Source organism: Mustela nivalis, assembly GCF_964662115.1.
Source record: "Mustela nivalis genome assembly, chromosome: 13".
In the NCBI taxonomy this organism is placed as follows: Eukaryota; Metazoa; Chordata; class Mammalia; order Carnivora; family Mustelidae; genus Mustela; species Mustela nivalis.
Genome location: NC_139032.1, coordinates 18,435,684 through 18,462,662, shown reverse-complemented (window position 1 = coordinate 18,462,662; position 26,979 = coordinate 18,435,684). Strand labels below are relative to the sequence as shown.

Sequence of the window (26,979 nt, the reverse complement as noted above, 5' to 3'; positions counted from 1 at the left end):
CTAGAGTATTCATCATCTTTGTTCTCACTGCCAACTCAAGCCATACAAAAGGAGCAGTCCCATGTCTTTACTCGTGCTTCCTATGCCTCCAATCTAATTACATTTTCTTTTCCAGAAAATAGGGTTGGGAAATAAGAGGAATGTGATGTGATGAAAAGGAAGCTTTGAGCAGATGCAACAGAGAAACAGTATTTAGAGAAGGAGACGGGAGAAAGCAGGTGCAATGAGAAGCAGAAACGAATGACCTCATGTCCAGTGGGGAGAAGGGGCAAGTAGCTATCTCTGTACCTGGTGACTCTCTTGTTCTAGAGTTCAGTTCCTGGCTGTGCTTCTTTCCTTGCCTCCATATTTCTGCCCTGATTCTGTGTGTGGTGATCTTCCTCCTTGCTGTCATTCTCTAATTCCATATCTCTTGTGCTGACCATTGTGCTGGTATTAATAACAGAGGACTCTGTTTTGAAAATCTTCCAGAATCAGAATTCAAATACTAACATAGCAGTATTTCTAGGGTCCATCACAAGTGTATCTATTGCCAAGAAGTCCTAGGAAATTTTTGGAGAACTGTATTCCATTAAAAAAAACAAAAAACAAAAAACAAGGATTTTCAAAACTTGTAACCAGCCTGTCTTTCTTGCCATTTGTATAGGTTGTATGACGTATCCCCCCTTCCAAGAAAAAGATATATTGAGGTTTTCACCTCCAGTACCTTAGAATGTGATCTTATTTGAAAACAGTGTTTTACAGATGTAATTAGTTAAGATGAGGTCAGACTGACCATCTTAGGGTGGGCCCCTAATCCAATATGACTGATGTTCTTTTAAGAAGATGGCAGTGAAGACTACGTGAGGACAAGCAAGGATAAGAAAGCTGTATGACACCTGAGGCAAAGATCAGAGTGATGCATCCAAAAGCCAAAGAATGCCAAGGATGCTGGCAAACACTAAGAGCTAGAAGAATAATAAAGGCTTCTTGCCTGGAGCCTTGAGTAGTGTAGCCCTGCTGACATCTTGATTTCAGATTTCTAGCCATCAGAACTGCGAAGTTAATTTCTGTTGTTTTAAGATATCAGGTTAAATTTTTTTTTTTTTTAAGTTAGAGAGCATAAGTGGGTGGAGGGGCAGAGGGACAAGCAGTCTCTGTGCTCCCGCTGAGCAGAGAGCCAGACTCAGGGCTCAACCCCAGGATCTGGGGATCATGACCTGAGCTGAAGGCAGACACTTAACCTACTGAGCCACCCAGGTGCCCTGCCACCAGGTTTGTTTGTTTTTTTTTTTAATTAAGTTTTAAATTTTAATTCCAGTAGACTTAACATACAGTATTGAATTAGTTTCAGGTCTACAATATAGTGATTCAACAATCCCCTACATTACTCAGTGCTCATCATAATAAGTGCACTCCTTAATCCCCATCACCTATTTCTCCTTTTTATTTTATTATTATTTTTTTATTTCTCTTTTTTAAAGATTTTATTTTCTATTTGACACAAGAGGGAGAGAGGTCAGGGAGAGCACAAGCAGGGGAGTGGCAGGCAGAGGGAGAAGAGGTTCCCCACTGAGCAGGGAGCCTGACACGGAACTTGATCCCAGGACTCTGGGATCATGACCTGAGCCAAAGGCAGCTGCTTAACTGATGAAGCCACCCAGGCACCCCCATTACTGGTTTCACCCATCCCTCCATCCACCTCCCCTCCGGTAACCATCAGTTTATTCTCTACAGCTGGGAGTCTGTTTCTTGGTTTGTCTCTCTTTCCTTTGTTTGTTTGTTTTGCTTCTTAAATTCCACATAGGAGTGAAATTGGATGGTATTTGTCTCTCTCTGGCTGACTTATTTCACTTAGCATAATACTCTCTAGCTCCATCCATGTTGTTGCAAATAGCAAGGTTTCACTTTTTTATGGCTCAATAATATTCTATTATATATGTATACCACATCTTCTTTATTTGTTCATCAACGGATGGACACCTGGGCAGGTTCTATATCTTGGCTGTTGTAAATAATGCTGCTATTAAAGTAGAAGTGCATGTGTCCCTTTGAATTAATGTTTTTATATTCTTTGGGTAAGTACCCGGTAGAGCAATTGCTGGATCATAGGGTAGTTGTTCTATTTTTAACTTCTTGAGGAATCTCCATACTATCTTCCACAGAGGCTGTGGTTTGCATTCCCAGTTTGCATTCCCACCAACAGCGCATGAGGGTTCCTTTTCCTCCACTTGTTGTCTCTTGGGTTGTTAATTTAGGTCTTAATCCATTTTGGGTTTATTTTTGTGTATGGTGTAAGGAAGCGGTCCAGTTCATTCTTTTGCATGTAGCCATTCAGTTTTCCCAACACCATTTCTTGAAGAGACTCCCTTTTTCCCCACTGCCTCTTTTCTTGAAGATGCTTTATGCTATGGGTTTATTTTGGGGATTTCTGTTCTGTTCTGTTGATCTTTGTGTTGTTTTTATGACAGTACCATGCTGTTTTAATAACTGTAGCTTTGTGATAAAACTTGAAGTTTGGAATTGTGATACCTCTAGTTTCTGTTTTTCTTTTTCAAGATTGCTTTGGCTATTCAGGTTCTTTTGTGGTGCCATGCAAATTTTAGTATTGTTTGTTCTAGTTCTGTGAAATCGCTGTTGGTGTTTTGATAGGGATTTCATTAAATCCGTAGATTGCTTTGGTAATGTGGATATTTTAACAACATTTGTTCTTCTTTTAAGATTTCTTTTTATTCATTTATTTGACAGACAGATCACAAGTAGGCAGAGAGGCTGGCAGAGAGAGAGAGGAAGCAGGCTCCCCGCTGAGCAGAGAGCCAGAGGCGGGCCTCGATCCCAGGACCCTGAGATCACGACCTGAGCTGAAGACAGAGGCTTAACCCACTGAGCCACCCAGGCACCCAACATTTGTTCTTCTAATCCATGAGCAGGGAATATCTTTTCATTTGTTTGTGTCATCTTCAACTTCTTTCATCAGTGTTTTTTAAGACTACAGGTCTTTTATCCCTTTGGTTATGTTTATTCCTAGGCATTTTATTGTTTTTGGTGCAGTTGTATATGGGATTGTTTTCTTAGTTTCTCTTTCTCCTCCTTCAGCCTTAGTATATAGAAATGAAATAGATTTCTGTGCATTGATTTTGCATCCTGTGACTTTACTGAATTCGTTTATCAGTTCTAGCAGTTTTGGTGGAGTCTTTTGGGTTTTCTATGTATAGTATCACGTCATCTGCAAACAGAGTTTTACTTTTCCTTACCAATTTGGATGGCTTTTATTTCTTTTGTCATTTGATTGCTGTGACTAGGACTTCTAGTACTATGTTGAATGGAAGTGGTCAGAGGGAACATCTTGTCTTCTTCCTCATCTTAGGATACAGCTCTCACTTGTCCCCCATTGAGTATGATGTTAGATGTGGGTTTTTCGTAAGTGGCCTTTATTATGTTGAGGTATGTTTCCTCCACACCTATTTTGTTGATGTCTTTTTATCATGAATTAATGTTGTACTTTTTCAAATGCTTATTCTGCATGTGTTGAAATGATCATATGGTTTTATCCTTTCTCTTGTTGATGTGACATATCACACTGATTAATCTGCACATATTGAATCACCTTTGCATCCCAGAAATAAATCCCACTTGATCATAGTGAATGACTTTTTAATGTATGGTTGCTTCTGATTTATTACTGTTTTGTTGAGGATTTTTCATGTATATTCATGAGAGATGTTGGCCTGTAGTTCTCTTTGTTTGTGGTGTCTTTATCTGGTTTTGGTATCGGGGTAGTGCTTGCCTGAGAGAAAGAATTTGGAAGGTCTCCTTCTATTTTTTGGAGTAGTTTGAGAAGAATAGGTTTTCTTTAAATGTTGGTAATATTTGCTTGTGAAGCCATCTAGTCCTGGATGTTTATTTCTTAGAAGTATTTTTTAAATTATTTTTATTAACATATGATGTATTATTTGCCCCAGGGGTACAGGTCTGTGAATCGTCAGGCTTAAACATTTCACAGCACTTACTATATCACATACCCTCCCCAATGTCTATAATCCAGCCACCCTCTCCATGCCTTCCCTCCCCCCAGCAACCCTCAGTTTGTTTTGTGGGATTAAGAGTCTTTTATGGTTTGTCTCCCTTCTGATCCCATCTTGTTTCATTTTTTCCTTCCTTAACCCCCCAAACCCCTGCCCTGCCTCTCAAAATCCTCATATCAGGGAGATCTTATGATAATTGTCTTTCTCTGATTGACTTATTTGGGTCAGCATAATACCCTCTAGTTCCATCTACATCATTGCAAATGGCAAGATTTCATTTCTTTTGATGGCTGCATAGTATTCCATTGTATATATGTATACCACTTCTTCTTTATCCATTCATCTCTTGATGGCCATCTTGGTTCTTCCCATAGTTTAGTTACTGTGGACATTGCTGTGATAAACATTCGGATGCATGTGCCCCTTTGGATCACTACATTTGTATCTTTAGGGTAAATACCCAGTAGTGCAATTGCTGGGTTGTAGGGTAGTTCTCTTTTCAACTTTTCGAGGAACCTCCATGCTGTTTTCCAGAGTGGCTACACCAGCTTACATTCCCACCAACAGTGTAGGAGGGTTCCCCCTTCTCTGCATCCTCGCCAGCATCTGTCATTTCCTGACTTGTTAATTTTAGCCATTCTGACTGGTGTGAGGTGGTATCTCATTGTGGTTTTGATTTGTACTTCCCTACTGCTGAGTGACGTGGAGAAAGCACTTTTTCATGTGTCTGTTGGCCACCTGAATGTCTTCTTTGCAGAAATGTCTGCTCATGTCCTCTGCCAATTTCTTGATTGGATTATTTGTTCTTTGGGTGTTGAGTTTGATACGTTCTTTACAGATTTTGGATACTAGCCCTTCATCTGATATGTCATTTGCAAATATCTTCTCCCATTTTGTTAGTTGTCTTTTGGTTTTGTTAACTGTTTCCTTTGCTGTGCAAAAGCTTTTGATCTTGATGAAGTCCCAATAGTTCATTTTTGCCTTTGCTTCCCTTGCCTTTGGAGATGTTTCTAGGAAGAAGTTGCTACCGCTGATGTCAAAAAGGTTGCTGCCTGTGTTCTCCTCCAAAGATTTGGATGGATTCCCATCTCACATTAGGTCTTTCATCCATTTTGCATCTATTTTTGTGTGTTGTGTAAGAAAATGGTCCATTTCATTCTTCTGCATGTGGCTGTCCAATTTTCTCAACACCATTTGTTGAAGAGACTATCTTTTTTCCATTGGACTTTTTTTTCCTGCTTTGTCAAAGATTAGTTGACCATAGAGTTGAGGGTCTATTTCTGAGGTTTCTATTCTGTTCCATTGCTCTGTGTGTCTGTATTGTGCCAGTGCCATGCTGTCTTGATGATGACAGCTTTGTAATAGAGCTTGAAGTCTGGAATTGTGATGCCACCAACGTTGGCTTTCTTTTTCAACATTCCTCTAGCTATTCGGGGTCTTTCCTGGTTCCATATAAATTTTAGGATTATCTGTTCCATTTCTTTGGGAAAAAATGGTTGGTATTTTGATAGGGCTTGCATTAAATGTGTAGATTGCTTTAGGTAGCATAGACATTTTCACAATATTTGTTCTTCCAATTCATGAACATGGAACATTTTTCCATTTCTTTGTGTCTTCCTCACTTTCTTTCTTGAGTACTTTATAGTTTTCTCAGTACAGATTCTTTGCCTCTTTGGTTAGGTTTATTCCTAAGTATCTTAATGGTTTTGGGTGCAATGGGATTGACTCCATAATTTCTCTTTCTTCTGTCTTGTTGTTGGTTTATAGAAATGCGACTGATTTCTTTGCATTGATTTTATATCCTGATATTTTACTGAATTCCTGTATGAGATCTAGCAGTTTTGGGGTGGGGTCTTTTGGATTTTCCACATAAAGTATCCTATGATCTGTGAAGAGTGAGAGTTTGACTTCTTCTTTGCTCATTAGATGCCTTTAATTTCTTTTTGTTGTCTGATTGCTGAGGCTAGGACTTCTAGTACTATGTTGAATAGCAGTGGTGATAGTGGACACCCCTGCCGTGTTCCTGACCTTAGAGGGAAAGCTCACAGTTTTTCCCCATCAAGAATATTCTCTGTGGAGTTTTCATAGATGACTTTGATGATATTGAGGTGCATACCCTCTATCCCTACACTGTGAAGAGTTTTGATCAAGAAAGAATGCTATACTTGTCAAAAGCTTTTTCAGCATCTATTGAGAGTATCATATGGTTCTTGTTATTTCTTTTATTAATGTACTATATCACATTGATTGATTTGTGGATGTTGAACCAGACTTGCAGCCCAAGAACAAATCCCAGTTGGTCGTGATGAATAATCCTTTTAATGTACTGTTGGATCCTGTTGGCTAGTATTTTGGTGAGAATTTTCACATCTGTGTTCATCAAGAGTATTGATTTGTAATTCTCCTTTTTGATGGGGTCTTTGTCTAGTTTGGGGATCAAGGTAGTGCTGGCCTCATAAAATGAGTTTGGAAGTTTTCCTTCCATTACAATTTTTTGGAACAGTTTTGGGAGTATAGGTATTAATTCTTTTTTAAATGTTTGGTAGAATCCCCCTGGGAAGACATCTGGTTGTGGGCTCTTGTTTGTTGGGAGATTTTTGATGATTCTTTCAATCATTACTGGTTATGGGCCTGTTCAGGTTTTCTATTTCTTCCTGGTTCTGTTTTGGTAGTTTATATGTCTCTAGGAATGCATCCATTTCTTCCAGATTGTCAAATTTACTGGTGCACAGTTGCTCATTATATGTTCTCATAATTGTTTGTATTTCTTTGGTGTAGGTTGTGATCGCTCCCCTATCATTCATGATTTTATTTATTTATTTGGGTCCTTTTTCTTTTTGATAAGTCTGGCCAGTGGTTTATCAATCTTATTAATTCTTTCAAGAGCCAGCCCCTAGTTTCGTTGATTTGCTCTGGTGTTCTTTTGGTTTCTATTTCATTGGTTTCTGCTCTGATCTGTATCATTTCTCTTCTCCTGTTGGTTTAGGCTTTCTTTGCTGTTGTTTCTCCAGCTCTTTTAGGTGTAGGGTTAGGTTGTATACTTGAGACCGTTCTTGTTTCTTGAGAAAGACTTGTATGGCTGTATACTTTCCTCTCAGGACTGCCTTTGCTGTGTCCCACAGATTTTGAACAGTTGTGTTTTCATTTTCATTTGTTTCCATGAATTTTTTATTTATTTATTTTTTTTAATTTTTTTTTTTAAAGATTTATTTATTTATTTGACAGAGAGATCACAAGTAGACAGAGAGGCAGGCAGAGAGAGAGAGAGAAGCAGGCTCCCTGCTGAGCAGAGAGCCCGATGTGGGGCTCGATCCCAGGACCCTGAGATCATGACCTGAGCCGAAGGCAGCGGCTTAACCCACTGAGCCACCCAGGCGCCCCATGTTTCCATGAATTTTTTAATTCTTCTTTAATTTCCTGGTTGACCCATTCATTCTTTAGTAGGATGCTCTTTAGCCTCCATGTGTTTGAGTTCTTTCCACCTTTTTTCCTCTCGTGATTGAGTTCTAGCTTCAGAGCATTGTAGTTTAAAAATATGCAGGGAATGATCCCAGTCTTTTGGTGCCAGTTGAGACCTGATTTGTGCCCCACAATGTGATCTTTTTTGGAGAACGTTCCATGTGCAGTAGAGAAGAATGTGTATTCTGTTGCTTTGGGATGGAATGTTCTGAATATTTAAGGCCTTTATTTCCTTGTTGATCCTTTGCCTGGATGATCCGTCCATTTCAGCGAGGGGGTGTTAAAGCTCCCTACTATTATTGTATTATTATCAATGTGTTTCCTTGAGTTTGTTATTAATTGAGTTTATATAGTTGGCTGCTTCCATGTTAGGCCATAGATATTTATAATTGTTAGATCTTCTTGTTGGACAGACCCTTTGAGTATGATATAGTGTCCTTCCTCATCTCTTATTATAGTGTTTGGCTTGAAATCTAATTTATCTGATATGAGGATTGCCACCCCACCTTTCTTTTGATGTCCATTAGCATGGTAAATTGTTTTCCATTCCCTCACTTTTAATCTGGAGGCGTCTTTGGGTCTACAATGAGTTTCTTGTAGACAGCATATTGATGGGTCTTGTTTTTTTTTATCCATTCTGATACCCTGTGTCTTTTAATTCGGGCATTTATTGCATTTACATTCAGGGTAACTATTAAAAGATATGAATTTAGTGCCATTGTATTGCCTGTAGAATGACTGTTACTGTATATTGCCTCTGTTCCTTTCTGGTCTACTACTTTTAGGCTCTCTCTTTGCTTAGAGGACCCCTTTCAGTATTTCCTGTAGGACTGGTTTGGTGTTTGCAGATTCTTTTAATTTTTGTTTGTCCTGGAAGCTTCTTATCTCCCCTTCTATTTTCAATGATAACCTAGCTGGATATAGTATTCTTGGCTGCATATTTTTCTCATTTAGTGCTCTAAATATATCATGCCAGCCCTTTCTGGCCTGCCAGGTCTATGCAGATAAGTCTGCTGCCAATCTAATATTTATACCATTGTATGTTACAGGACTTCTTCTCCTGAGCTGCTTTCAAGATTTTCTCTGTGTCACTAAGACTAGTAAGTTTTACTATTAGATGACAGGGTCTGGACTTATTTTTATTGATTTTGAGGGGGAGTTCTCTGTGCCTTCTGAATTTTGATGCTTTTCCCCTTTGCCATATTAGGGAAATTTGCTATTATAATTTGCTCCAATATACCTTCTGCCCCTGTCTCTCTTTGTTCTTCTTCTGGAATCCCAATTATTCTAATACTGTTTCATCTTATGGTATCAATTATCTCTTGAATTCTCCCCTTGTGGTCCAGTAGTTTTTTTGTCTCTCTTCTATTCAGCTTCTGTATTCCCCATTACTTGGTCTTCTATATCACCAATTCTCTCTTCTGCTTCATTTATCCTAGCAATAAGAGCCTCCATTCTGATTGCACCTTGTTAATAGCTTTTTAAATTTCAACTTGGTTAGATTTTAGTTCTTTTATTTCTCCAGAAAGGGATTTTATTTCTCCCGAAAGGGTTTCTCTCATATCTTCCATTCCTTTTTTGAGCCCAGCCAGCACCTTAATTATCATCATTATGAACTCTAGATCTAACATATCACCAATGTCTGTATTGATTAGGTCCCTAGCCATCGGTACTGCCTCTTGTTCTTTTTTTGTTTTTGTGAGTTTTTCCACCTTGTCATGTTATCCAGATAAGAATAAATGAACAAAAGGATAAAATACTAAAAGTGTGGCAAAGACCCCATAAAAATGTATGCTAGCCAAATCAGAAGAGACCCAAAACCAGAAGGAGAAGAAAGGGGGGGAAAAGAAATAAAAATAACATATTATATATATATTACATATATATAATATTAATATATATATATATTATATATAATATTTTATTATATATATATTAGACTGGTGAATAAAACAGAGCCACCCACTTGATTTGGGGTATATTCTAGTCTCTTAGAAGAAAGTACTTCCCAAAGTTTTAAAGAAAGAAAAACATATATATACAAAAATAAGGGTAAACACAATGAAGGGATGGAATATGACTGTAAAGATGAAAAATTTTTTAAAAATTCTAAAAAGGAATTGAGAAGTTGGTTGGAAAAAGAAAAAAAAGAGAGAATGTGCTCAGGCTGGAGACTAGAATAAAGCCATATGCTAGATTTAGGGTATATTTTGATCTCTCAGAAAAAATTATATCCTAAAATCTTAAAGAAAAAAACACTATACATATACAAAAAATAAGGTTAGATACAATTAAGGGATAAAATAGGAGTATAGCAATGAAGGTTAAAAAAGATATTTTTTAAAGAAAGGTACTGTTAAGATAAACTAGTAAAAAATGTTAAAAGAGGAAAGAGGAAAAGCTAAAAAAAAATAGAATAGGGAAAAAAAGTTAAAAAATATTTACCTTTTTAAAGGATTAAAGGATCGTGGGGAATAGTCATGAATTTGATGCGTTGCTTTTGCCTTGCTCTGGAGTTCTGCTGTTCTTGATTGGTGAGCTTGGTCTTCATAGGATGTTCTTGCCGATCTTCTGGGGGAGGAGCCCCTTGCAGTGATTCTCAAATGTCTTTGCCCGAGGTGGAATTGCATCACCCTTGCCAGGGACCCGGCTGAGCAATCTGCTCGGGTTCGCTCTTGGGAGCTTTTGTTCCCGATTGCTTTTTGTACTGCTTTGGAGGATGGGAATGAAAATAGCAGCCTCCCAGTCTCCAGCCCACAGTGGCTGAGAGCTCAGGGCCCCACTCCTCAGTGTGCCCTCATAGAAAAGCATTCAATCACTCCTGTCTCCCTGATCTCCGGCCGTGCTCTGTGCTCACCTGGCCTGTGACCAGGTGTTTCTATCTGGCACATGGCCCCGTTTGGAGTCTCCAAATGGAGCAGATTCCTGCCGTGCATTCCTGCACCGCTTCTCCTGGAGGAGGAAGGAGGGGTCTCTCTGGATTTGCCACTTGAGTCCCTGCTCAAAGAGCAATGGCTTGACTGTGCCTTGGATCATGGTTTAATGTAACCTCAAGTTGAGAGCTCACCCTTTGGCTCCATCTCTATAGCCAGCTTCCCCACTCCAATACCTGGGAGCTCTGCCACACTCAGACACCCCCAATCTTTCTGTGACCTTGCAGGGCCTGAGACCACACTGTCCCCACAAGGGGTCACCCCCACTTAGCCTGTGGAGTGATGTCCCTCAGTGGAGCAGACTTCTAAAAGTTCTGATTTTGTGCTTCCCTGCTCCACTGCTTGCCAGGAGTAGCCGTCTATCTTCCCGTTGTTTCAGATTCACTTCTCCGCGTGTCGTACCTTTAGGAAAGTGTTTGATTTTCCCTTCCTAGAATTACTGCTCTTCTCTAACTCCTGTTGAGTTTGTAGGAGTTCAGAATGGTTTGATAACTATCTAGCTGAACTTCTGGGACCTGATGTCATTTCAGTCTGCTACTCCTCCGCCTTCCTGTTGGAAGTATTTTTATTTGGAATTCATTATCCTTGCTGGCAATTGGTCCATTCAAATTTTCTATTTCCTCCTGCCTCAGTTTTGGTAGGTTATATGTTTCTAGGAATTTATCCACTTCCTCTAGGTTGTCCAATTTTCTGAAATATAATTTTTTATAATATTCTATTCAATTGTTGGGGCGCCTGGGTGGCTCAGTGGGTTGAGCCGCTGCCTTCGGCTCGGGTCATGATCTCAGGGTCCTGGGATAGAGTCCCGCATCAGGCTCCCTGCTGAGCAGAGAGCCTGCTTCCTCCTCTCTCTCTCTGCCTGCCTCTCTGCCTACTTGTGATCTCTCTCTGTCAAATAAATAAATAAAATCTTTAAAAAAAAATATTCTATTCAATTGTTAATATTTCTGTGGTGCTGGCTATTACTTCTCTTTTATTTGTGATTTTGCTTGAGTCTTTTCTCTCTCTCTCTCTCTTCTTCTCTTTGGATGAATCTGGCTAAAGGTTTATCAATTTTATTTATTTTGTTTTCAGAGAAACAGCTCCTGGTTTCATTCATCTATTCTATTGTTTGTTTTTCAGTTTCTATATCATTTATTTCTGCTCTAATCGTTATTATTTCTTTCCTTCACATGGTGAGTTTTGTTCTTCTTTTTCTAGCTCCTTTAGGTTTAAGGTTAGGTAGGTTATTTGAGATTTTGTTTCTTCCTAAGGTAGGCCTTATTGCTGTAAACTTCCCTCTTAGAACTTAGATGCTTTTGCTGCATCTTAAATATTTTGGACTGTTGTGCTATCATTTTTGTTTGTCTCTGTGCAATATTTTACTTTTTCTTTGATTTCTTATTTGACCCATTCATTGTTTAGTAGCTTGTTATTTAACCTCTGTGTATTTATGCTCTTTCCAGATATTTTCTTGTGGTTGTTTTCTAGTTTCATAGCATTGTGGTCAGAGAAGATGCATGGTATGACTTCAGTCCTTTTGAATTTCTTGAGAATTGTTTTGTGGTCTAATACATGATCTGTTCTGGAGAATGTTCTGAGTATTGTGCTGCTTTAGGATAGAATATTCTAAATATATCTATCAAACCCATCCAGTCCAGTGTGTCATTGAAAGCCACCATTTCCTTGTTGATTTTCTGTTTGGATGATCTATTGATATAAGGGGTGGGGGAGTGTTAAAGTCCCCTACTGTTATTGTATTACTATCAGTTAGTTACTTTATGTTTGTTATTTTTTTTTACTAATTATTTTTATTAACATGTAATGTGTTATTTGCACCAGGGGTACAGGTCTGTGAATCATCAGGCATACACATTTCACAGCACTCACCTTATCTTTATGTTTGTTATTAACTGTCTTATATATTTGGGTGCTCTCCTGTTGGATGCACAATTATTTACAATTGTTACATATTCTGGTTGAATTATCCCCCTTATTATTATATGTTGTCCTTCTTTGTCTCTTGTTATAGTCTATTTTGTGTGTTGTAAGTATGGCTACCCTGGCTTTCTTTTGACATCCAGTTGCATGATAAATATTTTTCTATCACCTCACTTTCAATCTGTAGGCATCTTTAGATCTGAAATGAGTGTGCTGTAGGCAGCATATAACTGGGTCTTTTTTTTTTTTTTAATCCATTCTGTCACCCTGTGTCTCTTGATTGGAGTTTTAGTCCATTTACATTCAAAGTAATTATTGGTACATATGTATTTATTGCCATTTTGTTACTTGTTTTGTGATTGTTTTTATAATGTTTCTCTGATGTTCTCTTGCTATCTTTTAGAGTTTGCTGCCTTTATTTAATGATATATTTGGATTTTTTTTTTTTAAGATTTTGAGAGAGAGAGAGAGAGAGCATGAGAGGAGGGAGTGTCAGAGGGAGAATCAGGTTCCCCACTGAACAGGGCACCCAATGTGAGATTCACACTGGGTGCCCTGGATCATTACCTGATCACATTGGGACTCCAGGATCATTACCTGAGCTGAAGGCAGTCACCCAACCAACTGAACCACCCAGGCACCCCTATATATTAGGATTTCTTTCTCTTTTTTCTTTACATATATATATATTTTTTTTTAATATATTTCTTTACATATATATATATATATTACTTTGTTTGTGGTGACCATTAGGTTTGTAAATAACATCTTCTGTATGTAGCAGTCAATATTAAGTCAATGATCCTATAATTTCGAACTCATTCTTCATGCCACTTCCGCATAAGTTTAGGTATATGGTGTGATATTTTACATGCTTTTTTTTTGGTGAATCATATGACTGATTTATACAGATCTACTTATTTTTACTGCTTTTGTATTTCCCGCTTTTCATACTTTTACTTATCATCTTTCCTTTTCACTCAAAGAGTCCCCTTTAACATTTCATGTAGGGCTGGTTTAGTGGTAAACAAAACTAAACTCCTTTAGCTTTTGTTTGTCTGAGAAACTCTATATCTCTCCCTCTGTTCTGAATGATAGCCTTGCTGGACAGAGTATTCTGGGCTGCAGATTTTTCCCTTTCAGCACTTTAAATTTATCATGCCATTCCTTAAGCCACCAGTTTTTGGTACTTCATTACCACAGCCCTGGAAAATGAATACACCATTATTCTGGAGGTTCCAGTCTAAGAGATGTCTGTTACTCCTGGGAAGCCAAGGCTTGAGTTACTTCAGGAGTACTTAGGCTCAAAGCATTTAGAGACTAACATGAGACAGATGGCCATGCAGGTGGATAGGGAAGAGGACAACCCTGCAGGCTCCTTCATTCCCCTTGGTCCACAGCAGATCCTTCCTGGACTATCTGAAGGCAGGTGCGGGTGGTGAAGGGTGGGTTCATCCAGCCTTACCTCACTCTCCCCTCCCTGTCCCAGTTGTCACTACCAACTGCCCCAGTAATCGATGTATATGTTTTCAAACAAAGTTTAACTAAAAGAGTTTTGAAAATATCACAGCCATCAGCATACCATTTGGAAATATAACCACTTGAGATGATCGAGAAGGAGCCTATAGATTTGGGCCAAGTGGTTAAAAGCCATTTGTCCCAGGCCATGACCCCTTTAACATCTCTTGAGGTTGCCTTCCAGGCATCCTTACTCTCCCTGCTCTTTCCTATAGTCTGAGACCATTTCCCCCAATGCTGCAATTCTGACTTCCACACTTCCAATCTGGCTCTGTGTATATTACAAAGTAGCTTTCCTTTCCCAGCCAACTCTAAACTGTTAATACATTAAATCAATGGGAACGTTCACCCCATTGAACATCTGGATGTGGAGAATAGATTTAGTTGGAGTAGGGAAAGAAAAAAAGCCAGATTACCTCTTCAAAGGCTGGGCTCATTCCATGTCTGGTTGCAGGTTTGGGTTTCCAGGTATGCTAAGAAGCTGTGGCTCCTCTGGCTGTGTCAGTAGAAGGACTTCAGGATTCTGATGGCTACCTAGCACAACCAATTTGCTCTCTCAAATAATCTGATTCCATTATAAAATAAAGAAATAGCAACAAACTAAAATAGCTAAAGTGGATGCATTTGAAAAAAAAAACACAGCAAAATGGCAATTATGGTTTTCTCTAAAGAGTAGAATTAGGAGTGATTTTTACTTCTTTTTTTGTACCTTTCCGAATTGTATGTCTTTTTATTTTTTAACAGTAATAAGTTTTAGTTTAGATCCAGACAAGTAAAGCTGTCTCACGTTTGAAGGCAACCACCACCACTCAATGCAGAGAGTAGGTAATATGCTGATTTAGCCTAGCTAAAGAGAAAATTTCCGGGGCGCCTGGGTGGCTCAGTGGATTAAGCCTTTGCCTTCAGCTCAGGTCATGATCTCAGGGTCCTGGGTTTGAGCCCTACATTAGGCTCTCTGCTCAGCAGGGAGCCTGCTCCCCCCAACCCTGCCTAGGCTCCCTAACATCCTGCCTCTCTGCCTACTTGTGATCTCTATCTCTCTGTCAAATAAATAAAATCTTAAAAAAAAAAAGAAAATTTCTTGATTATATAGTAAATAAAAACAAAACAGAAAAGCAGCTATTAATGTGCCTATTTACCAGCATTGGTTATTAAAACTCTGGGTTCATTACAAGGCTACGCAATTTAAACTTAACATGGATGTATTTAAAAGATACTAAATGGGGACGCCTGGGTGGCTCAGTTGGTTAAGCAGCTGCCTTCGGCTCAGGTCATGATCCCAGCGTCCTGGGATCGAGTCCCACATCGGGCTCCTTGCTCCGCAGGAAGCCTGCTTCTCCCTCTGCCTCTGCCTTCCACTCTGTCTGCCTGTGCTCGCTCTCACTCTCTCTCTCTCTGACAAATAAATAAATAAAATCTTTAAAAAAAAATAAATAAAAGATACTAAATGGCTTCAAGAAATAGAACATCTGGGGCACCTGGGTGGCTCAGTGGGTTAAAGCCTCTGCCTTCGGCTCAGGTCATGATCCCAGGGTCCTGGGATGAGCCCTACATTAGGCTCTCTGCTCAGCAGGGAGCCTGCTTCCTCCTCTCTCTCTCTCTCTGCCTGCCTCTCAGCCTACTTGTGATCTCTGTCTGTCAAATAAATAAATAAAATCTAAAAAAAAAAAAAAGAAATAGAACATCTGAGTAAAAATAGCTTAGACAGTAGAGGTCTATTTTTCCCTTATAACTAGAATTTGTACATAGCTCTAGGTTTAACTTCTTTGTGATTCTTTTGGCCTCGCCTCATGGTCACAATATGGCTGCTATAGTTCCAAATATCATGCTGCCAGTAACAAAAGCAGGAAGGAGAAAGTTTCTATTTTATTAGAGAAGAAAATCTTTTCAGTTTTCTCAGGGCATTCCTCTCAGGTCCCATTGGCCCAGTTAACTTGCTTACTCATTCCGGCAGCGAGGGATGCTAGGAAATGGAATATCTGATTTCTTCAGTATGTAGTGGAAAGGAAGGAGTCTCTTTCCACGAAGAGGCACTATGAGCGCATGGCTGTGGACTAGGCAACCAGGATTATCTGCCACAGTAGAGAACTTGGAGGAAGTCCAGAGAAAAATATATTCAAAATTAATCCTTTACAAAAACCTTCATAATAATCTAAGATTTCTTAGCCTGAAGAAAAGAAAGCTAGCAATCGGGTTAATAACTTACTTTGAAAGTATGACATTTTTATACCACAGATAGTGGTATACATCTATCATATACAAAGCACTGTTGTAGGTGCTTTTAAAAATGTGAGTGTCATGGAGGAAGGAAAAATATCTACTACGTGCTAAGTGTAAGTCGGGCACTTTGGCAGATGATTTAAATATATCATTTCTTTTACTACCTTAAGGGAGGATTTACTGAGTTTATTTTGCAGATGAGGAAGTGGAAATCTCATGGAATCAGACCATTTTTGCCAGCCTTCTCTCCTGACCCTTTCACCTTGCACCAGTCCCGTACTGAGCAGTGCACCTTCTTGGGAACAGCTTGGCCAGATTACACAGGTGTACACAGAATATGACTCAGCCAAACGGTGAGTTTATGCATTGGTAAAAGACAGTGGAGGTAAATATGGTGATCTCAAAGCTGATTAGGTGCTATTTATTTTCATCTTACATTTACTTAATCTTAACAGTGTTTTGAAAGATGAGAATGCTTTTGAAAGTTTTAGTAGAGATCCAAGCTAGATTCAAGAGGAGTGTGTTTGGCTAATTATAAATAGTTTCTTTCCATATTTATGTTGTTTTGGTGGTTTGAAAAAAGAATTGTGTATCTGTTATATATATTATGTTCATTATATTTATGTTATATACTATATACTATATATATATTGTGTTTTTGTTCAACATAATACTGGAAGACTTGGCCACAGCAGTCATGTTACAAAAAGATATACAAGGCATCCTGGGGTGCTTTGGTGGCTCAGTGAGTTAAGTGTCCAGCTCTTGGTTTCAGCTCAGGTCATGATCTCATGGTTGTGGGAATGAGCCCCATGTTGGACTTTGTGCTCAAATTCTCCCTCGCTCTCCCTCTCTTTACAGCTTGTACATGCATTCTCTCTCTCTCAAATAAATAAAACCTTTAAAACATGATTTCAAGTTAATAAGGATTTTAAGAATTTTAAAGACTTTTTTGTTGCTGTTTTCTAATTCCCAATTCTATGTATAGATCTGTTCTCCTCTCTCTGAAAGCTTTCAGAAGTGTAGCTCTATCCCTTGTGATCTAAAACTTTGTGATGTTCTTCATTGGTATGGAACATATATTTTTTTAAGATTTTATTTATTTGACAGACAGAGATCACAAGTAGGCAGAGAGGCAGTCAGAGAGAGGGGGAAGCAGGCTCCCTGGTGAGCAGGAAGCCCGATGTGGGACTCGATCCCAGGACCCTGGGATCATCACCTGAGCTGAAGGCAGAGGCTTTAACCCACTTAGCCACCCAGGCATCCCTGGAACATATTTTTTATCCATTACACTTCACACTCTACAGCCTCTTCCACCATAAATTTTCATTCTTTATTTCTGGAAATATTTCTCATTAAGCCTTCAATAACTTTTCCTTTATAATTTCTATCTTTCTAGAATGTCTAAGTCTCCTGTCTGATCCTCTCATTTTCTTCTTTCTATCCAATTTTCCATCTCAAATTGTCTTTTTGTTCTAATTTCTAGAAGACATCTCCACTTTATTCTACAACCATTCTATTGATTTTTATACATCAGCTATTATATTTATAATTTAAGTATAGTAATCTGACCCTCTTTTGGATGGAATAATTCTCCCAAATCTCTGCGTATGATAATGATTTGAAGTCTTCTGATGTTGGTATTTAGTGGTTTTCCTTGGGGTTTCCTTTTTTTTTTTTTTTAAGATTTTGTTTGTCATAGAGAGACAGAGAGACAGAGAGAGAGCACAAACAGGCAGAGTGGCAGGCAGAGGCAGAGAGAGAAGCAGGCTCCCTAATGAGGAAGGAGCCCTTCCCAGGACCCCGGGAGCATGACCTGAGCCAAAGGCAGCAGCTTAACCCACTGAGCCACCCAGGTGTCCCACCTTGGGGTTTCCTCTTCTTTCCCATCTGTTCTGGTTCTTATGCTTACTGTTAGGGCTTGTCTCCAAATGCTTATTGATCCTTCGTTTTCTAAACATGTTGACTGAGGGCCTCAAAAGCTGATTGGTAGCTATCAAATATAATCAACTTCACAAATTCCTGAGCCTTTCATGGGTAGGGGGGACATGAATTGGCTTCCTTTTTTTATAATTAAAAAAAATTTTTTACAAACATATAATGTATTATTAGCCCCAGGGGTACAGGTCTTTGAATTGCCAGGTTTACATACTTCACAGCACTCACCATAGCACATACCCTCCCCAATGTCCATAACCCCACCAACCTCTCCCTGCCCCCCTACCCCTGTCAACCCTCAGTTTGTTTTGTGAGATTAAGAGTCCCTTATGGTTTGTCTCCCATCTTGTTTCATTTATTCTTTTCCTACCCCCCAACCCCCAAAGTTGCATCTCCACTTCCTCATATCAGTGAGATCATGATAGTTGTCTTTCTCCGATTGACTTATTTCTCTAAGCATAATACCCTCTAGTTCCATCCACATCGTCACAAATGGCAAGATTTCATCTTTTGATGGCTGCGTAGTATATATAAATATATATATATATAAATATATATATATTATATACCACATCTTCTTTATCCATTCATCTCTTGATGGGCATCTAGGTTCTTCCTATAGTTTGGCTACTGTGGACATTGCTGCTACAAACATTCGGGTGCACGTGCCCCTTTGGATCACTATGTTTGTATCTTTAGGGTAAATACCCAGTAGTGCAATTGCTGGGTCATATAGGGTTTGGCTTCCTTTTTTATTTATGCCTTACTTCTTCAGCTTTCTCTGGTTTTCCAAGTCAGTTAATACTTGCATATCTGCCATCAGGATTTAAAATGTAAATAATGGGGACGCCTGGGTGGCTCAGTTGGTTGGACGACTGCCTTCGGCTCAGGTCATGATCCTGGAGTCCCGGGATCGAGTCCCGCATCGGGCTCCCAGCTGCATGGGGAGTCTGCTTCTCCCTCTGACCTTCTCCTCGCTCATGCTCTCTCTCACTGTCTCTCTCTCTCAAATAAATAAATAAAATCTTAAAAAAAAAAAGTGAGATTTAAAAAAATAAAATAAAATAAAAAATAAAATGTAAATAATGTCTCTCATCCACTGGAATGTCCAATGGCATTTTCTTTTACCTTTTGGGTGTGTTCTCTTTGTTAGTTTTTTTTTTTTTAAGCAATTATTTTGTCATCATTTAATTGTGGTTTCAGGAGGCAACAGAGAAATACTTGCGTTCAGTTTATAATGTTTAATCAGAAGTTACATCTAGTATCCTACCTGCTTTTAGTTTACATAGTTGGTCATATTGAAGAATACAATTTACTGTCCTATTCCTTTATGTATTATTATTATTATTATTATTTTTAGAGAGAGAGAGAATAGGGGGAGGGGCAGGAGAAGAGGGAGAGAGATCATCTTAAGCAGGCTCGACGTTCAGTGTAGAGCCCAATGCAGGGCTCTGTCTCATGACACTGAGATCATGACCTAAGCTGAAATCAAGACTTGGATGGTCAACTGACTGAGCCACCCAGGTGCCCCGCCTTTTATGTATTATTTTAAAGTATTTTTCCAAGATAAAATGTCACTACTTTTTGAACACTAGGATGATAGTCACATAATTCACTCTTATTTCAAGTATACAATTGTCTTGTCTCTAGCCTCTTTCTCTCTCTCTGTCTCTCCCTCACCCAACCATATGTGTGTCCATGTGTGTTTGCATGTGTGTATGACATACCCATCATGGTTCTGGGAAATGCTATTGAACCATTTGAATATAGGCAGAACCAATCATCACACATTTATCTTATGATTTTATGGAAATAATGTTCACAATATTTGAAGAGAAAATGAACTTCATTTAGCATTAGGAAAAAACTGATATTTTATCTTATTATCAGTTATGTCTGGCAAGGGGTATAAATACTATTGGACTTAGGTACTTTAGAAAACTCTATATTACTTTTGTTTCCTGCTTGGGCTGCTTTTTGTTTATATTAACACTCTAATCAGCTTATCAGTACCTGGTCCTTTCACATTTGATATTCAAGACACACAGAGCCAGCTATTTTTTTTTTTAATTTGGGTGTGCACATTCCTTTACTATAAATCCCAGAAGAGCCACTATGTGTGATAGTAAATCATGGTCATGGAAATTATATTGTAGTTTTCAAAAATCATTAAACCCTGTGAAATTCTACTCAGTTAAAAAAAAGAAAGGCATAGGCCCTATTTATATTTACCAAACCACCACCAAAAAAACCCAAAAAACAAAACAAAAAAAAAAACCAAGAATAGATGCGGCTGCTTCCACTCCTCCACCTCTTTGTTTCCATCACTAACCCATCCTTCCTTGAGCCTGATACTCCTTCCTCCTAACTTGGGGGTTTGATTGCTGTTGACAGGGCGGCCTGTGCTTGCTGCCCTACCCTTGCTCTGCAAAATAACAGAGGGCAAAAGACCTGGGAAAAATAACAAACAACCATCATTTAACTATGAGACATTGTTATCTAGGAAAAGCCATATTCTGTACTAAAATCAATTCTGTACACCTTCCCCATCGGTGAAATGGATTCAGAGGCCATTTGGCTGAAATTAAACAATGAGAAGAATAGATGGGATGAAAGTAATAGGAGAACTGGCTCAGGGATGCTTTTCTCATGCAGATGCTAAGATTGGCCTGGAGACAAGCTACAGTGAGGATGGGGAACTTCTCCCGAACACACAGACAGACGCCTGTGCGAAGTCTCAGTCTTCTAAAAACAGAGCTTTGGTAAAATTCTGCCCTTATAATCACTTTCCCTAGAAGCAGGTGGTGGAAGGAGTAAAGAGAATTACAAACTTGGATCAAATTCTAAAGAAAAATGAAGAAATTACAGTGGGAAATGATAGAATTCGGAGTTTCATGCTGGGTGTCAGAATGGGGGAACGGAAAGCGGAGAAGTAATCATACAGACTATAAGAAAGCAGTTTTAAGAAAACACAGAAAGGAAGACAATTAGATGGCCAGGGGGAAGGGGATTCTATATATAAAATTCTTTGCTTTTGACTGGGAATGTTTCTAATGCAGAAGAATCTTCAGTGTATTTGGTGATGTACATAGCCAGTTGTGAGTTTATGTTCTTAAAGAACAGGTACAGAAGTTATTGCCCTTATAATCGTTGAATTCCAGGAAGCTTGGACATAGATTAGTAACTAAGCTGCTTAACTTGAATGTTGTGAGCAGTTATTTAAAAGTACTGCCTTTTTCTTTTTTCTTTTTTCTTTTTTAGCCAGTAAGAATCTGAAATTACCCTCCCACTGTACACAACTAGAAAAGTGGGCAAAATATAGGAAACACCTATTTTTAGATATTAGATATAAGGCAACTATGGACTTTATCCCTGAGAAAAGAAAAAAGAAGTGATCCCCCCTCGCATTGCCAAGGTTTTCTGTCCTGGGATAATTCTTAGACTATGACACAGAAAGAGTTTGACAATGTTCTGGGATTAGGGCGACAGACATTAGATTTCAGGGAAGTAGAATTTATAGGACAAGAGAGGATAGAGCTACACAGAGAAAAAACTTCGGAGATTTGCATGAGTTCCCTCATGTTTGAACAAAATACCAATCTGTAACTAAATATGATGAGGTCCCATGAAGCTGGAAAAGAGCAGCTTCCAAGGAAGGAACACTGCTGGGGAGCTGTAAGGTGAATAGTCCGCTTGCCCACACATTCATTAGTAGAGTTTCTTCTATCCAAACTAGAGAGACTTCACTGAACACAAAGGACATTTGGTAGAGAGTCCATAAGGAATATACCTTAGAAATGAGACTAAATTAGCTCCAGAAAAAAACTTTTGTAGACTCACCCTAAGAAGACTTTTCAATAATCTTAAAAGGATCAAACTAACCTGCCAGTAACTTACCTACTGGTCAGAAAATGTTTAACATTTGTTAAGGAACACAATATTCATTCGCAAATAACGTAACACTCACAAGATCCAGTATCCAATAAAAAATTACTAGGGAACAAGACAATGATGTCCACTTTTGGCACTTTAATCAATACAGTATTTGAAGTCCTAGCCAGAGCAATTAGGCAGAAAAAGAAATCAAAGCCATCCAAATTGTAAAGGAAGAAATGAAACTGTCACAGTTTGAATATGACATGATATTATATATGGAAAATCCTAAAGACTTCACCAAAAACTGTTAGAACCAATAAATTCAGTAAAGTTTCAGAATACAAAATCAAAATATAAAAGTCTGTTGCATTTTTATACACTGATAGTGAACTATCAGAAAGAGAAATTAAGAAAGCAATTCCATTTACGATTGCATCAATAAGAATAAATACCTGGGAATAAAATTATTCAAGGAGGTGAAAAGAACTGCATACCGAAAACCATAAAACATTGGTGAAAGTAACTGAAGATATAAGTAAATGGGAAGATACTCTGTGTTAATGAATTGGAAGAATTGATATTGTTAAAATGTTCATACTACGCAGAGCAATCTACAAATTCAGTACAATCCCTATAAAAACCCCAATGGCAGTTTTTTTACAGAAATTGAGGAAATAATCCTCAAATTTGTTTGGAACCACAAAAGATCCCAGATAGACAAAGCAGTCTTGGGAAAGAAGAACCAACCTGGAGGGATCCTTCTTTCTGATTTCAAATAATGTTCCAAAGCTATAGCAATGAAAATAGTATGGTATTGGCATAAAAACAGACACACAGATCAATGGAACAGAATGGAGAGCCCAGAAATAAATCCATGCATACATGGTCAATTAGTTTATGACAAAGAAGCCAAGAATATGGAAAGGACAGTCTCTTCAATAAGTAGTGTTGGGAAAACTGGACAGCCACATGCAAAAGAATAAAATGGGACCACTATATTATGGCCTATGCAAAAATGAGCTCAAAATGGATTAAAGACTTGAAAATAAGCCTTGAAACCATAAAATTCCTAGAAGGAAATAGGCAGTAAGCTCCTTCATTTGGTCCTGCTTATGATTTTTTGGATTTGATCCTACAAACAAAGGCAACAAAAGCAAAAATAAACAAGTAGGAGTACCTCAAACTAAAAAGCTTATGCACAGCAAAGGAAACCCACAAAATAAAAAGTCAATTTACCAAACGGGAGCAGATTTTTGCAAATAAAGATAAAGGGTTGCTATCCAAAATGTATAAGGAACTCATACAATTCAATAGCTTAACAAGTAAATAAATCAGATTAAAAATGGGCAGAGGATCTGAATAGACATTTTTCCAAAGACATACAGATGGCCAACAGATACATGAAAGGTGCTCAACTCCACTGATCATCAGAAAGTAAAAATCAAAACCACAATGAGAATATCACCTCACACCTCTCACAATGGCTAAAATCAAAATGCAAGACATAACAAGTGTTGGCAAGGATATGGAGAAGAGGGAACCCTTCTGCACTGTTGGTAGAAATGTAACTGGTACAGCCACTATGGAGGAGCCTCAAAAAATTAAAAATAAAAGTACCATATGATCCAGCACCCCTGCTTTTGGCTATTTATCTGAAGAAAACAAAAACACTAATGTGAAAAGATATCTGTGCCCCCATATTCACTGCAGCATTACTTAAAGTAGCTAAGACATGAAAGCCATGTAGGTGTCCACAGATGGACGAATGGATAAAGAAAATGTGAGAGATGTATATATGTATATGTGCATATATATATATATATATATATATATATGAGATATGTGAGATATATATAATTCAGCCTTAAGAAAAAGACTGAATATATAAATATTTATTGATTTATTCATATAAATATATTCATGTAAATATAAATATTCATTATAATTTATAAATAAACAAATATATAAATATATAATAGAATATTATTCTATTATTCAGCCTTAAGAAAAAGAATTCTTGATATATATACAACAACATGGAGGTCCTTGAGAGAATTATGCTAAGTGAAATAAATCAGACAGAGGGGCACCTCGGCAGCTCAGTCAGTGAAATGTCTGCTTTCCACTCAGGTTATGACCTCAGGCTCCTTGCTCAGCAGGGAGCCAGCTTCTCTCTCTCCCTCCATCTCTCCCTCCCCCCCAACTTGTGCATTCTCTCTGTCTCTCTTGCTCTCTCAAATAAATAAATAAAATCTTAAAAAAAAAGAAAGAAAGAAAGAAGGCAGACAGAGGAAGACAAATCCCATATGATCTCACTTATATGTGAAATTTTCAAAACCTCATAGATATGGAGAACAGCTTGGTGTTGCCAGAGTTGGGGGGTGGTGGTGAGTGACGTGAGTGAAAGGTGGTCAGGAGATATAAACTTTTCTTTATAAAATAAATAATTCCTGGGGATGGACTGTACAACATGGTGACTATAGTTAATAATACTGTATTGTATATTTGAAAGTTGCTGAGAGAATAGATCTTAACAGTTCTCATCACATGAAAAAAATTCTCACTACATGAGGTGACAGATGTTACCTGGACTTATCATGGTGATCATTTCAAAATGTATACAAATATTGAAGCATTATGTTATACGCCTGAAACTACTATAACATTCTATGTTCATTGTATCTCAATAAAAATAAAGTTCGACACCCCCTTAATTCCTTTCAACTGAACAAAATAGCTTAGGAAAAGGAAACTAAAAATGTGACCGACCTTCTCCCTAGTGTGAAAGCCCTAAGTATCCACAAGTAAATTGTGAGAGAGGATGATACTGAAAAAGCCTTGAAATACTGCAAACTGAAGATGCGTGACGAGAAAATAACTCAAGTGTGGCTCCTGACACATCAGTGCAGAGAGGAATTAATCAGATAAAAAGCTTACCAGAGGCGCCTGGCTGGCCCAGCTGGAAGAGCATGTGATTCTTGATCTCAGGGTCATGAATTCGAGCCCCACGGTTGGGTGTAGAGATTACTAAAAAAAATACATGAACTTAAAAAAAAGTAAAAAGCCTTAACAAACTTCAGAGGACATCAGGAACCAACAGTCTGGAGAGAAAATTAAATGAGTCCTTTCACAAAGGGTTCAAGGGACAGTGATGTAATAGCTAGTTCGGACATTCCTGTTGTGTGGCAGTTTCATAACTTGGCCACAAATTCTCTGGCATTCGTTTTATCTGTGCTTGTGACTCCTTCAGTCAGTATCATACAGTAGAAGTAACACTATGTTTTTTGATCACTGGAACACTCGTTCTTGGAGCCCTCAGTGGGCATGTAAGAAGTCTATCTTCCCCGAGGCTGCCGTCTGAATGGGAAGCACAGGTCACACGGAGAGGCCACATGTAGTTGTGGTCGACAGTGCCATCTGAGCATGTATCAGCCGTTTAGCCCAAGCACAAAACAACGTGAGTGAAGAAGCCATCTCGGAAGTGGGTCCTCTGGCTCAGCAGTTGACCAGCACCCAGCCGTTTGCGTCATTCCGAGCTGAGGACCCAGACATCAGGGAGCAGAGAAGAGCCATCCCCCGCTATGCCCTTTCTGAATTTCTGACCTACATAATCCATGAGTTCGTAAAAACTTTTGTTTTACAGGTGTGCCTGGCTGGCTCAGTTGGTAGAGCATGTGACTCTTGATCTTGGGGTCATGAGTTCAAGCCCCATATTGGACATAGAGTCTACTTAAAAAAAATTTTTTTTTCTTGTTTCATTTTTTCCTCTCTTCCCCTATGATCTGCTGCCTTTTTCTCAAATGAAACAAGAAGAAAGCAGAGAGGAAGACAAACCATAAGAGACTCATAATCTTAGGAAACAAACTGAGGGTTGCTGGAGTGGAGCGGGGAGGGAGGGATGGGTAGCTGGAGTGTAGACATTGGAGTGGGTAGGTGCTATGGTGAGCACTGTGAATTATGTAAGACTGAGGAATCACAGACCTGTACCTCTGAAACAAATAATACGTTATATGTTAATTTAAAAAATTAATTAAAAAGGGTTTTTTTTTTGTTTTGTTTTACACCACTAAAGTTTGGGTGAGTTGTTAGGCAACAGATGATCTGTGTTCAGAACTGTGTTCCCCCCAAATGTATATGCTGAAGTCTCTGTCCCTCAGAATGTGACTGTATTTCAAGATGGGACTTTTACAGGTAAATTAAAATGAGGCCATTAAATGGGCCCTAATCTAATCCAGTTGGTGTCCTTATAAAAAAGAAGGGATTAGGACACACAGAGAGACATCAGGGTTGTGCAGACATGGAGGAAAGGCCATATGAGGACACAGCCAGAAGGAGGAGATCATTTGCAAGCCAAGGAAAGAAACGTCAAAAGCAACCAGACCTGCTGACACCCTGTTCTTGGACTTCTGGCCTGCAGAGCTATGAGAAAATAAATTTCTGTTGTTTAAGTCACCTTTCTATGGTACTTTGTTATTGAAGTTCTGGCAAACTCAAGAAAAATCTTTCTTTCCCCACCCCTATTCCCACCTGATTCTGTCAAATCATTGAGTGAACCTCAGACTCCTCTCTCTTTTTTTGTGCTAAGCCACTCTCATTTTTAACTTAAAGTCCAGACCTGGACTCCTGCTCAAACCCAAGGGAATGCCATCCTCTTCGCAGAAATTGGATCTGAGATTTGGGGAGAACTTGGGGATCTCTCCAATGTGGGCTCACAGGGCAGACAGGGCCAGTCTGCAAAGGCCAGCTGATAGACCAGATGCCCAGAAATGAGCAGGTAAAAAGGTAGGGGAAAATTGTTAAAGATTTCCTTTTTCCAGTCTAACAGAACTTTCTTGAGGCCCAGCTATATTTCATATATTCTGAGAGATGGTCTGGTATTTTATTGTAGACTCTACATTTTGACTAGGTTAGCTCAAGCTGGATTCTATGACTTGCAACTGAAGTCCTAAATAACTCAAGTGTCAGGTTGGGTCCACCAACAATGGATATTTGTGGGGGTGGGGCCTAGACAGAGGAACTTGGTTGGATTCCCGACCCCAGCTCTCACTCCTGGCACACCCAGAAATAACTGGAAAGACCTTTGGTGAGGTCAGGAGCAAGGGGGCAAGATG

The 26,979-nt window shown here is 38.8% G+C and overlaps 1 long non-coding RNA gene across 4 annotated transcripts in view; it reads left to right on the top strand.

Moving 5' to 3' along the window:
- LOC309845954 overlaps window positions 1-26,979 on the top strand; it is a 103,311-nt gene that overhangs the window by 59,327 nt on the left and 17,005 nt on the right. For 2 of the 4 annotated variants that reach the window (XR_014301614.1, XR_014301615.1), the window contains one exon: window positions 16,252-16,407. The exons of 1 other annotated variant lie outside the window; for it this stretch is intronic. This is a non-coding gene — a long non-coding RNA (uncharacterized lncRNA). Of the gene's footprint in view, window positions 1-16,251; window positions 16,408-24,648; window positions 26,321-26,979 lie in introns of those variants that run through there. One more of the 4 variants, XR_014301616.1, reaches the window with a different exon arrangement.